This window comes from Bidens hawaiensis, unplaced genomic scaffold (assembly GCF_021521415.1).
Source record: "Bidens hawaiensis isolate Kalapana, Puna unplaced genomic scaffold, B.hawaiensis_p1.1 tig00012972_1, whole genome shotgun sequence".
NCBI lineage: Eukaryota > Viridiplantae > Streptophyta > Magnoliopsida > Asterales > Asteraceae > Bidens > Bidens hawaiensis.
The window spans coordinates 180,259-194,801 of record NW_027492086.1 but is presented as its reverse complement, the minus strand read 5'-3'; positions in this window follow the sequence as shown (position 1 = coordinate 194,801).

The window sequence follows — 14,543 nt, the reverse complement described above, 5'->3', positions numbered from 1 at the left end:
CCCCAACTGCAAAGCCACCCTGATCTGCTCAGACGAGAACTGCACTATCTGATTGTTAACCGTTGCACGCATAACCGGGGGCTCGACTCGACAATCATATTCCACTGTCTGCCAGAAATCTTCTATGTTTGGCAAGGAGATAGGCAGTGTTGTAGTAATAGCGTGGAAGATACGCTAGCGGATAAGAAACGTGATGATTTCGCGGAAATCATCAACACCGCTCGCATCCGGGTCCAAAGTTATGTACATGTTATGCCCCGGGAAAAACTGCCGATTGTTCTCTCCTCCTTCGTCACCTCCAGCACCACCTGCTCCCGCTACAGCTGCCATATCTGTAACACAAACAGTCTAAGTTAGAGAACCGTCGAAGCAAATCACAAGTTCGCCTATTACCATGAGCGAAGTTATGATTTATTCTGTATAGGCGAAGTTAGGGGTGGGGCGAAGTTGGGAACAACTTCGCCTTAACTTTAACTTCGCCTGATAACAGTTAAAAAAAAAAATTTTAAAGGGCCAGGCGAAGTTAATGATAACTTAGCCTAAACACAACTTCGCCTCATATACTGTTACATAATTAAATATCAGGCGAAGTTAAGGATAACTTCGCCTAAACTGTAACTTCGCCTGAATATGAATCGGCAACAGTTTAGACGTTCAAACGAAGTGATTTTGGTCAATTTGGAGATTGCGGACTCAACCAAACATGTTTTGACGGAGATCAACACGATCAAGTTGAATACGACTACGTTAAAACAAGTTTGAAAAGCAGGTGTTGGATGTTTGAAAGAACGGGGTCACGAATCGGGTCGAAACGACCTTGATAAACACCATTGTCAGTGATTATACGATATGATGACACTACACACCTTTAAATCGGATTAGAAACAGAGAAAAACAACAAGACGTGATCGAGATATAAGTTAGCCTAGGTTACTGGAAGATAAGTTCGCCGGGTTTGAAAATAATACTGAGTTTGACCAATAATATCTTTATATAGGGTCAAAGATGAACAGGCGAAGTTGGGGCTAACTTCGCTTACCCCTTAACTTCGCCTGTTATATTAACTTCGCTTGATAACCATGTTACAAAACTGACCCTCTAATTTGAACATTATGCTTTTAACTTTTAAACCTTCCTGTAAAGAGTAGAATGTTATGATCAAAGACCAAGTAACCAGATATAAAGTCATAAAACGACATAAGTAGAATAAATTTTAGAAATAAAGTACACGGGATCAAATTTCAGTCTAGTCGGGGACCAACATGTTTTAGAAAAGATCCGAACAGGAATCATACTAATTAAGTGACTGTCACATAGATCCATGTTCAGCTGTATTATGACATAAAGAAACAGGTTGTAAACAGGTAAATAACTTAAAAATGATTTTCATCGCTTCTGTGATACGGGTTAGGTTCAATTAAGCTCAAAACTTAAATGGGCAACACATCAGAGATTGTGATGCCTCCTATCTATTCTCAAAGCGTATTTGGCTTTCCCCAAGTCACCGCGAGTTGACCTCGACCCGTAGTGTCTGAATAAATAGTAAGTACTCTTCGATCTTTAGACTCTTCTTCCCGTTCTCTTTCTTGCCTCATGATTGATAAGTATTACATTATAAGCTTTATAAGGCTTAATTTTTTTTTTTTTTTGTAAATAATAAGATTTACACAGCTTCAAGTAAACTACTGCAAGTCCCGAATCTGGATCACTGCAGTTTCTTGACACACCATCTTCTCGGGAATCAGAACACTCACGGGCTCGTGTATAACTGGGTAATCGCTTTTCTGCCTATCATTCGGAAAGATATATATGGAGAGATGCACAACTCTTAAGGAGTTTCCACGTAAAATCGAGGAGATTTAGTTAGTATCACTTCTACTTTTACGCACCATAAAAAGCTACCATGACATACAATGACTGTTCTAAAGTCTTTTAGGCCTAATAACTTCACTAGTTAAGTACACAGAATTAGCTTATCTATCACTTTCCAAGGTTGGATCAATTTTCTTTTAAACATAGTAAAGAAACTTCTTACGAAGTAGTAGACTAGAAAAATTATTTCATCTCCCCTTTTAAAAATATTTTTAAATTCCATCGCCCCGATCAAGTCGAAGTCTTCAGGTAAACGGCTATCCTGAAGATCCAATGGATCAGCTGGACCGACCACATACGAGTATGTGTCCTTCTAACTAAGTATGAACGACTAATTTTCAGCGAAAGAATAAAAACACATCATAAACCGCCCCGGTCACTTTCAGTCATCTGGTTAATGGCTATTCTCATACTCTACAGGTAGAAATGAGGACCAAACATATCCGAAGATATATCCTTCAAACTGAAGCAACCGACATAATTCTAAGCGATAGTGACGTTTTTTATTTTTTCTTTTTTTTTTTACAAAAACGAAAAACACGGTTACTCGGGATTGATCATCCCATTTAGCTCAACAAGGTTTTGAAAACGAGTTTTGTCAAACGCTTTAGTAAACAAATCAGCGAAATTATCTAACGAATCAACCTTTTCGAGCACTATCAATTTCTTCTCAGCACAATCCCGTATAAAATGATGACGGATGTCAATGTGTTTAGTTTTGCTATGCTTTACGGGATTGTTAGTTACTGAGATAGCAGCAGTGTTATCTATGTAAATAGGAGTATGAGTGAAATTCAGACCGTAATCGCGCAATTGCTGTTGTATCCAAAGAACCTGGGAGCAGCAGTTCGATGCTGCCATGTATTCTGCTTCACAGGTAGAAATGGCGACTGAGGTCTGCTTCTTGCACTGCCATGACACTAATCTGCCTCCAAGAAACTGACATCCACCCGTTGTCGACTTTCGATTCTGATTGCATCCTCCATAATCAGAATCTGTGTAGGCGACTAACTCCAAGTCTCCTCCTTTCGTGTACCACAACCCTAGCTTAGGCTTGCCTTTGAGATACCGCAATATCCTCTTCACACCCTTCAAGTGAGATTCCTTTGGGTTTGCCTGAAAGCGAGCACAAAGACAAACTGCAAACATAATATCAGGTCTAGATGCAGTTAAGTACATTAAAGAACTTATGATTGCCCGATATTGGGTGGGGTCCACGTCTGCATCACTGTCTGAATCAGCACCCAGTTTATGGTTGACGCAAACTGGAGTATCAAATGGAGTACTGTCCTCCATCTTGAAGCGTTTGAGAACGTCTTGGACATATTTAGTCTGATGAATGAACATCCCATCTTTCTTCTGATCAACCTGCAGTCCTAAAAAGAAAGTTAGTTCACCCATAGCACTCATTTCAAACCTCTTTTTCATGACGGCTTCAAATTCCTGACACACGGCGACTTTTGATGCAGCAAAGATGATGTCGTCCACGTAGACTTGAACCAGAAAAAAGTCTCTTCCTTTTCTCTTAACGAACAGTGTGCTATCGATCTTTCCCCTTTCAAATTCATTCTTAAGCAAGTAATCGGATAGAGTTGAGTACCAGGCACGAGGGGCCTGATGTAGCCCATATAGCGCTTTACTTAGCTTGTACACGTGATCAGGAAAGTCTGGGTCAGGAAAACCCGGAGGTTGCTCAACGTACACAACCTCATCGACTTTACCGTTAAGAAACGCACTTTTCACGTCTAACTGGAACACCTTCATCTCCTTGTGTGCAGCAAATTCCAAAAACAATCGAATCGCTTCCAATCTCGCCACAGGAGCAAACACTTCATTGTAGTCGATCCCATCTTGCTGATTAAAACCTTTTACAACCAGCCTTGCCTTGTTCCTTATGATTATTCCTTTCTCATCTCTCTTACATTTGAAAACCCATTTGGTGCCAATCGCATGCACATTCTTCGGTTTTGCAACCAAATTCCATACCTCCATCTTCTTGAACTGGGCTAACTCTTCCTGCATGGCTTCGACCCACGAGCTGTCCTTGAGAGCCATTTGATAGTTCTTTGGTTCAATCTGGCTGATGAAGCAGGTGTACAAGCATTCGTTAATAATGCATGTATCTTTAATGCTTGTGTAAACACAAGTGTGCTCATTCAAGCTTCGTCTTGTTTGTACACCGTCGGACAGATCACCTATCACGTTCTCCAAAGGGTGATTTTTGTGAACATTTGTAGTTGGAACCGAATTGACTTGCAGATTGTCTTCCAGGTTCGAAGATAGCTCATCAATAGGTGATTGTTGTTGAGAGTGAAAAGGATTGAAGAATTCTTCTTCTGTAGAGGTAGCAGGGGTATCGACAGCATGTGACGAGGAAGGTTGACATTCATCGTACTGCGGTCGTTGCACAAAATTTTCTTCCTCATCATAAAGCATCTTCGTAGCTATTCTCTCATCAACTTCTGCACAATCCAAGTAAGGCAAATTAAAAGACTTAAAAAGCCTATCATAGTCGAAAGCCCCAGCGGGTCCCGTGCTTGGTTTTGGTGATTTGTAACTTGTGATATCAGTGTTACACACCACCTCAACCTTGCTGGTCGATAGATTAAAGACTCGTCTGTTGGGTGTCCCAACAACATATCCGACTAAAATACCTTCGTCGGCTATCTCACCAAATTTTGAGTTCGTCTTTAATATCGAACACGGGGATCCGAATGGTTCGAGACCACTCAAGTTAGGCTTTCTACCATGCATAATTTCATAACATGTTTTATTCAATCTTTTAACAGTTAAAACTCTATTAAGGATATAACAGGCTGTTGCAACAGCTTCAGCCCAGAACACCACAGGAAGTTTAGAATCAGCCAGCATGGTTCTGGCTCCTTCAATTAGCGTTCTGTTCTTCCTCTCAGCCACCCCATTTGGTTGCGGAGTATACGGAGCGCTGTACTGGTGGTCTATCCCTTTCTGTAAGCAGAATATCTCCATCTGATAGTTTTTAAACTCTGTCCCATTGTCAGTCCTGATGTATTTAACCTTTTTCCCCATAATATTCTCAACCTTGGTAATCAAATTTATTACCAACTGAACCGTTTCATCCTTTGTCTTCAGGAAATATACCCAAGAATATTGAGAGAAATCATCAGTTATCACCAAGCAGTATGATGTTCCACCTAGGCTTTTTACATTCACGGGACCGAAGAGGTCCATGTGAAGTAGGTCTAGGGTACTGACTATTGAATTAACCTTCTTGGTGTGATGAGACTTCTTGTGTTGCTTTCCCTTTTTGCACGATAAGCATTGGTCTTCAAAGTTGAAATTTTTTAAGGGAACACCAAGCACCAGCCCATTCTTGACAATGTAGTTCATTTTTCGAAGATGAATATGCCCCATTCTTCGATGCCATAACTCGGACTCCGATTCAGTTGCTTTTGACAGAAGACATAATTCTTCTGTTGCTATCTCAGTCGACCTCATGTCCATTACATATGTATTCTTTTCCCTTGGAGCCTTCATCACTATCCATGCCTCTGGTATCTTGAAACCAGGATACAGTACGATAGCTTCATTTTAGGTAAAGTACACAGTGTAATCTTTGTCACAGATCTGAGACACACTCAGCAGATTATGCTTCAGCTCTTCAACGAAATTCACCTTTTCTAACTTCATTTTACCATTAGTCACCGTTCCAATTCCAGTAATTCTTCCACCACTCTCTCCAGCAAAACTTACTCTACCTCCCTGAACAGGTTTCCATTCGTGTAACAAATTCTTGTTACCCGTCATGTGCCGGGAACAGCCGCTATCCACAACCCATAGATTGTTTGCAGCCCTGTTCAACTGTTCCTGCACAATTAAAGCAAAGGATTAAAATCTGGGGACCCAAGACCTATTGGTCTTGGGTCGATTAAATCTGTTAAAAGGCATCCCGTGCTTTGGCTGTCCTAAGTTAGTATTAGAATGATTTCTGTAAGTCCTAAAAGGATACCTTCTAGTAGATTGACTATGAGGCCATCCAAACCTTCATGAATTAAATGAATTATAACTAATGATTTGGTTGTTAACAGGGAAAAACTGAGATCGACTTCTTTGAAAACCTGGATTAGTCCAATATCTGAACTTTGATGAGTTTTCATTCTTACCATTATAGTAATTACTGTTAGTTCTATTCTCAGTTTTTGAAGGCCTCATACCTCTGAATCTCTGATTCAGAGGGCAATCAGCAATCAGGTGTCCTATTTGATTGCATCTGAAACAGCTCATGTGTTCAACTTTCGTCTCAACAGTTGTTTTAGATGTTGAGGTTGCATTATTGCCCGTTTGTCTAACATATGGTGGGACATACGGGTTTAGTGGTGAATTCTTTTCAGTTAGCTTATATTCCTCTCCACGTTTTAGTAACACTGCCTCTTCTTTTGTCTCACTAGACTCGGATGTCTTGTCCGAATTTGATGAGACCGAACTAGGAACAGAAATCTTAACATTCGAAACAGGCTTACTCGTTTCGCTTTTACTAACTTCTGGATCTTTAATCGTAACCTTAACAGGAACTGTCTGACCAATTTCAACATCAACAGATTTCTGATTACTAGGATCATAAGTATAGTTATGATTATAAGGTGGTGGAACTTCAGAATATCCAATTCCTCCCCTTTTAACTGGGGAACGTTGATCACTTACGAGGTGATCAAGTATAGCAGAGGAATTTCTAAATTGCTCAAGCTTTCTATTTAGTTCCACCACTTTCACCTGGTAATCAGCTATCTGTTTATCCCTTTCAGCAATTAGTTTGGTTTTCTCTTCTAACACTTTATAGCTAAGATCAATTACTTGTATTTTTTCAACTAGACTGGCTTTAAGACTTCTGATATCTTTCTCACTAGCTTTTATTTTTACCTTGTAACTGTTTTCTCTAGTTTTAGTGTAATGATGATCTTCTTTTAATGTTTTAAATTGAGCATCCAAACTAACAAACTGATCAGTTATTGTTTTCAATTGTTCAGACAGATTTTCACATTTCGTACAAGGGAGTTTAGGACTTACCTCAGAAAGCTGATCGTTCACTTCTGCCATGTAAGCTTGATTTTCTCCAGTCACTTTCTCACTTTCTGCAGTTTCGATGTTCACCAAATTGGCCTGTTCGAACACTTCCTCAACTTGAAGATTCCAATTATATTCCCCATTCTATCTGGATATCATAGCCTTATTTTCATTACTTCCCCCATTCGGTTGTGTTGGCCTGTTGTGACTACGTTCTACTCGTTCATTTGTGCATTCTTTAGCAAAGTGGCCATTCTGTTGACAGTTATAACACCGAACCTTTGACTTATCAAAACCTGGTCTTTCACCAACGAATTTTCTACCAGTCTTCTTCATAAACCTTTTAACTCTTCTTACTATCATTGCCATCTGCCACTACAGATCCATCTCCTCCAGATCATCAGCATTGATCTGATCATAGTCTTCGTCTAAAGTTGCAGGGTCAACGATTTTACCTTTAATGTAATTTTCGTAAGAAGCAATGAAAGATGCATAGAGAGCAAACTGTTGTTCAGCAGATTTAACACTCATGGGCATCTGAGAGTAGTTGTTGTTCGGAACACTTGAAGAAAAACTACCCTTTGTTGTTTGAGGTTTAGAAGTGTTTGTTCCACCAGCTACGAATCACACATCACCATCCATGTTGAGAGTTACATGACCATCATGAGTTGAGTTAGAGCTCGTGTCTCCCTTTGAGTAGTAAGCAGATGATTCTGACTTCGAACTTGAACTTGAATTAACTTTCGCACCATACATTCCCGGATCCTGAACCTGATCAGTTGGTGTCTCTTTTCGAACCATGTTAAGTTCAAAAGTTCGTAGTTTATTGACTGCTGTTTCCAAGTCAATGTTGGCAAACTCTTTATCTTCTCTCATCAAGACAGTGTATATTTCCCATTTCGGTGGGAGAGCATCAAGAAGTTTTTCTACGATCTCCTCTTCTTTGTAAACAATGGAATAATTGCTGAGTTTGGTCATCAGGTGATAATATCTTGTGATGATATCATCAAGTGATTCATTCTTCAAATACTAGAACACCGAGAATTGGGTTTTGAGTAGCTTAATCTTGGATGCATGTATCCCCACATTACCTTCATATCGGTTTTCAAGCGCTTCCCATAGCTCTCTGGCGGTTTTATATTTCCTGAAGGTGTGAAGAATTTTTTGTGGAAGAGCCATTGTTATCGCAGCATGAGCTTTGCTTTCAGCCTCATACATCTTCTTTTCTTCCTCTTCCATCTTATTGTATTTCTTAATTTGTTCACGACCCTCATACAAAGCCGTTGGTGGAATGTATCCATCTTGAATGCACACCCACATCTTAGCATCTTGATATTTAACATACTGCTCAAACCGATCTTTCCAAGCCACGAAATCGGTTCCCTTAAGCATTTTCGGTGCCTTAGTAGCTGAACTTGCTTCCACCTCCATTTTTACCAGTTCCGTAATATTTATGGAAGTCATCTTTTATAGAAGTACGAAACGAAAACACAAAGAAACCCGAAAAAAATTTTTTAATTTTTTTTTAAACAGTACCAGTAGGCGAAGTTAAACTTAACTTCACTTAAGTCCTAACTTCGCTGATCTTTCAACTTCGCTTTCTTCTCAACTTCGCCAGATTATGCGAAGTTGTGGATAACTTCGCTTAAGTTAAGCGAACTTGTGAGGTAGGCGAAGTTGTTAATAACTTCGCTTAACCTTATATCTTCGCCTAAACCCTACAAACAGTGACGGCAACTTCGCCTGATGAACACAACGTTTTTGCAGGTTTGATTTTGACGTTTTGCGAGGTATGCGAAGGTGTATGGGTTGTTTTTGATGGTGGGAGGTGAGTAGGACACAAAAACTCGGTATATTAACGTAAACTCGTCCCGCGAATAGTCGAACGGAACGATTTCTACACCCGTGTGATAATCCCGAACCACACAATCACGAGCAAACGCTCTGATACCAATTGTAGGTTCCCAGCCGGATCTACACGGAATATCTCGTTCTACGTAGGTGCGGAATCCCTACGTAAGACGATACGAGCGTAGAATCGATATTCGTTAAACACAAGCAAACACACGTTACAATACTCAAAAGACACGTTGTATTGCAACTAGTAACACGTGATACACCGATCACCAATTACACGAATTGAACTAAAAAAACTCTACAAACACTCCGTAGTTAAACGTTTATATCGTACGACAACTTCGCCTAACATGTTTAGGCGAAGTTGTCACTAACTTCGCTTGTTCCACAAGTTCGCCTATATCAGGCGAACTTGTGAGACAAGTTCGCTTAAATCTTAATACAAATCCAAATAACACGATTACAGACACTAGATACTGAACTACTGACATCATGTACCAACAATTCTGCCACTTGGGCATTACACATTAATATTTTTACATCAAAATACAAACTAAAACAAAATTACAAAGATAAACAGAAATCATATAATCATCATTTAGTGTCTTTTCTGCTATCTCCTCCTCCGGCTCCTTGTGTCTGAATTTTCTTTCATCTGTTTGACAAGGGCTGCCTTTTGTTTTATCATATCAAGCTCCACAGCGTCAGAGGAGTCAATTGGGAATTCTGTATCAATTAAGTCTTGGAGATCTTGAGGATGCATAAATTGAAGATCTCCATCATGCCTGATAACTGCAATGGGTATACCCGACTCATTTCTCAAGGAGATTGAGTCGTTGTGCTGATTGTAGGAGATGAAAGTGATTCTTCCATTTTGCTACACCACAGAATTTGGTTCGCGTATCTCCTCCCTCATGGCCAAGCATTCCTTTCAAAGTTTTCCTTTTGCAGTGTGAGCTGCTTGCTTGAGTTTTCCTTTTGCTGGAGTCAAAGAGAGAGAGTTCAAGAGTGTGAACTTCATTAATCCTTTTGTTTCTTTTATCTCTCTCGGCTTGACTCCTTATCTCTCTTCTTCTTTGATCTAGAAATGGGAAGCCCTTTTCAGCTTGTTCCTTAATTAATTTGGAGAGATCGTTTCTTTGTTGCCCGGCCAATGGTCTTCTGTTTTGATTATTATGAAGATCCATTTCGGCCATTTTCTTTAGATGCTCAACTAAGAATTTTCTCAAATCATCTCTGAAAATGATTAGAGTTTCTTCATTATCTTCGGTAATAACCCTTAAGGTCTTTGATCTTTTATTGTAGAAGAGATGTGTGGGCAGATTCAGATTTCGTGGTGGCACAGGCCTCACACTCTCAGACCTTATGGGTGTTCGGCTTGTGCTCCCTAGATGTGTCTTTTGTGTCTTGTCAAGCCCTTCTTCTACATACCATCTCTTTAAGGTTTCATCAGATTGAGTTATCAGTCTTCCCATACTAACACCTTTCTTGTGCAGGGAACCCATCATTTCAGCTCTGACTAATTCCTCCATTCTCCTTCTTTCCTCCTCCATTTTCTTCTCAGTCTCCAAATACATTCTCTGCTCTCTTTTATATATCTCCAATAATTGAGCATGAGGCATTCTATCAAACTCCTCTTTAATCATACCCTTGTCCATTGCTATGTTTTTCAGAGTTTGTATTCTGATTGGGTCTTCAAACCACTCTTTGGTTTTAGCTTCTTTCTTCTTAGATTCCTCTCTCTCCCTTTCCATCTGTGCCTTCAAGTTCTTTTCTCTTTCACGATCAGCAGACAATTTTTGACTTTTGTAGGAGTCTTTAACACTTTGAACTTTCTTTTTCAATTCTTCAAGTGTGAGTTTGATTAATGAATTGTAGTCAAAACCATGGATTTGTAGAAATTGAATTTCTTTGTGTTTAGCCTTCATGGATTCATATTCAGCATCATCACTAGTTCACTTTCTCTTATTTACCTTTTCAACCATGTCAGCGATGTCATCCACAAGGGCTTTCTTGTAAAGTCTATCAATGGAATCAAATGATTGTAGGTTCAGAAATGCAGGCTTATAACCAGCCTTTATCAATTATCCCCTACTGGTTTCCCTTTTTCTCCAACCATCGGCCTCTTTGGCTATGTCCTCCTTTGATAGTCTTTGCAGATACTTCAGGTCATATTCAAGACTCATCAAGTAAGCTTTATCTTCATCCTCTTTCTCAACATCCTTAGATCCCTCTTCATCCTCCTTTTCATCAAACTTTTCATCTAGATTAATTACTTCATCAAGGTTATGAAGTGCCCCAATCATTGGTTCTTCATTACTTACAGATTGAGCCCTTTTCCTTTCTTCAAGTTTGGCAAGTCTTATTTTGTACATCATCACTTTAACAGATTTTTATCTCTTTGATTTAGGTGTTTCGAGCTCAGTTGTTTCTTTTCGTTTCAGTGATTCTTTTGTTTCATGTTCTGGTTCAAAGGATTTAGAAGATTCAGATGGTTCGGATGGGATAGGTGAGGTGGGTTGTGTCATTTCAATTCTGGCTCTTCAATTATAATTTCTTCATCAATCGATTCAGAGGTCTTGGATTCTTCATCACTGATCTCTTCAGTTTCATGAGCATCTTCATCACAAACTTCATTTACTGTTGGCTCAGTTTTGTCTTTCAGCAAGAGTTGGCTTTTCTTCCAATTCTCTTGTCTTTGCTCTTCTTGAGCCCTCCTGGCGGCAGCCACAGTTTCTAATTTATACTCCTCAGAATGTAAGAGAATGTCAAAATATGTTCTGATTATAACCAACTGAGAGATGAACTTTACATACACATTCCATGGCATTTTTGGCGCCTCATCCCTCTTAGGTTCTTCTCTTATTCCCAGACCCAATTCTATTTCACCTTCACTTACATTCTCTGGCTGTGTAGTTTCATTTTCTGTATTAGCATTCTCCGATTCTACAGGCTCAGATTGTGAGGGCTCAGGTTCATCTTGCTCAGACTCAGTTTCCACTGGCTCATTAGTTTGTGTAGGCTCTTTATTCTTAGCATTTTTTTTTGCATTTAATGCCTCCAATGTAGCTTTAATGGCATCATCTGCCTCCTTCATCCTTCTATCATCATCTGTTTCTTTCTTCTTCATTTTGATTAGTGCCTCAATCACTTCTTAAGGAATTTCCTCCTCATCTTCTTGATCCATAGAGTCCAATTCTTCATTCATCATTCTTATAGTTGTTTTGACTGATTCTACTTCAGCTATATCTGGATCAACCACATTGCCTTTTAATAGTATTTCATCACCAGATTGAACTTTATGTTGGGACTTAGGATGTAAATCATCATTTGTTTAGGCAATCCCTTTCCCTTTTTACTTCCTATTTAACTTGTCTTCTTCAGTTTCATCTTCACTGTCATTCTCCCCCTCAACATCAGAATCAACATCCTTATATTCTTAATTTATCATGTTCAGTGCATTTGATGTACCAACTTCTACAACCTCTTCATCCGAGCAGGCATACAGCTCTTCAATCACTTTTAAACCTTCTGCTTCATCAGGTTTCTCCCCCTGTTTTGGTGCATCTGAGGTCTTCTCAACCTCAGAATGCCCCTCTAGGGTTCGAATTTTCAGTGACGCTTCAGTCAATGCAGCTTCTAAAGCTTTGTTCCTTGTTTCCAAAACAGCATTCTTTTCCTTCAGCATGAAATTTTCAAATTCAAGCTTGGCGTTTTAACAAACAATGTCATAAAGATTTGGGCTTGAAGGTGGGTTTTCTTGAGTTGTCTTTGGAGTAGGTTCAAAAGAGGGTTCAGACTCAGCTGTTTCTGGAGATGGAACTTTATAGGGCTCAGGTTCTGTCGGAATTGATTGTGTAGGCTGAGTAGTGGTAGTAGCATGTTTTTCTTGTAAAGGGAAGGATGGTGGGGTTGGAGTATGAGCATCTTGATCAAGTTGGGCAGGTTGGGAAACAGGTGGTGAAGTTGTAATAGGTACAGTTAATGGTGATGTCGGTGGTGAAGGGACATGTGTATCATGAACAGGTTCAGAGTCAGATAGGACAGGATCAGTGGTGCCAGGTGAGGAAGGAACATTGTCATTGACATCATCAAGTTCAATGGAGTCTGTTTCATCATTGTATATCTTAGGTGGTGGTGAGTCTGATGGACTTATCTTATTAATGGTATCAGCAACGTTTGATATGACATTTGCTATAAACACATCATTATCTATAGCCTCGGTAGCTCTGTTTCTCGAACCCTCAATTGGGTCATTTGTTTCTACATTTACCTCCAACTTTGCATCATCTCCTTCCTGAGTAGGTTGCTCAATCATAGGGACATTACCAACAATCTCTTGAGTATCATCATTATTACCCACGGCCATTTCATTATCACCATTCGGACCATTGTCCCCGTCATCATTCTGATCATTATCTCCATCATCATTATTTACATCATCATCCTCTTCGTCATCACTATTGCCAGGAGTTCTAGGCACAACAATAGCACCTAGAGCCAGCACAATCAACCATGGGAGAACATCCCAATCATTATTATCTTCAAACTTGCTTTTTGCATCTTTCATTCTCTTGCAGATATTGGGGTATTGTAATCTCAATATATCCCCTATTCTTTGAAGATCTGGCAATAATCGGTTTATCAAAATCTGCAGGATCCTTGGATACATAAGGAACCTCTAATTTACTTCCTTCTCTGCATTTGACATTAATCCCTGGAAGATAAATCTTGATATATTGAAGGGTTGCTGGTATGAGATCGCTACAGTGAGAGTGCCCAATTCCCTTTCCTTGGTGATAAAGACTGGATGACATGGTGGATTAGAAAGCAGTATATCAGTGGAAAACTCCCCTTTTGGAACTGTCCCTCCTTTACACCTCCTTGATAACCCATAGTCTCTTGAAAGACTCTCAATAATCTGGGGACGGAGTAGCATGGCTGAGCATCAACGTTGTCATTTAATTCCAATGCAGCTCCTATTGAGGCTTCTGTAATCTCAATGTCATGATTTAGGATAGAGGCCTCAGTCCTTTTTCCGTTCACATCATTCATATACGTAGCGGACCCCCAAAAATCCGAGATATGGTTCCTGTAAATGGTGGGGTTCTCTGTAAGAGCTACTCTTAAGTTGGAGTCCCTTAGAAAAGCGATCATGTGTTACAACTCTCTGCTATCATCATTAAGCTCTACTGAGCACACATATTATGCCTCTTTTCGAATTTTAAGGATATCAGTTCTGCAAAGATAATAAAAATATGTCAGTACACAGAGTTGCAAAACTAATATTCGAAGATAGGTAGATGATAATAGCTTCTTCAACAACCTGTTCCGTAGTAATATGCGTACCTGCAAAAAAAAACAAGTAAACAATTAGTTTGTAAATTAATTAGAAACCCTAATTTCAAAATCGGTGTGACGATTATCAAACAATGACGTCTTACCGAAGTCGAAACAGAGCTAATGGCTATATTCGAAGTATAATCGAGCAAGTAAAAGAGTATACGAGCAAACAGGGAAAAGCACGAGCAAGAAGGGTTTGTGTCTAGGTTTAAGAGAAAGAAGAAGAAATATGTGAAAACATTTCTAAGTCCCCCTTTTATACCTAACGTTTGGTGGTACAGTACCTCCTTTTGTCGTCTAGTGCACCACAGTTGTCATTTAATTCAAATTTAATGTACCTCCTATGCTCGAGCATACAGCCAAAAGAACAGTTGTCTCCCACTGTACTCGAGTACACAGTACAACTCTTGCTCGACGTACTTGGAATATAA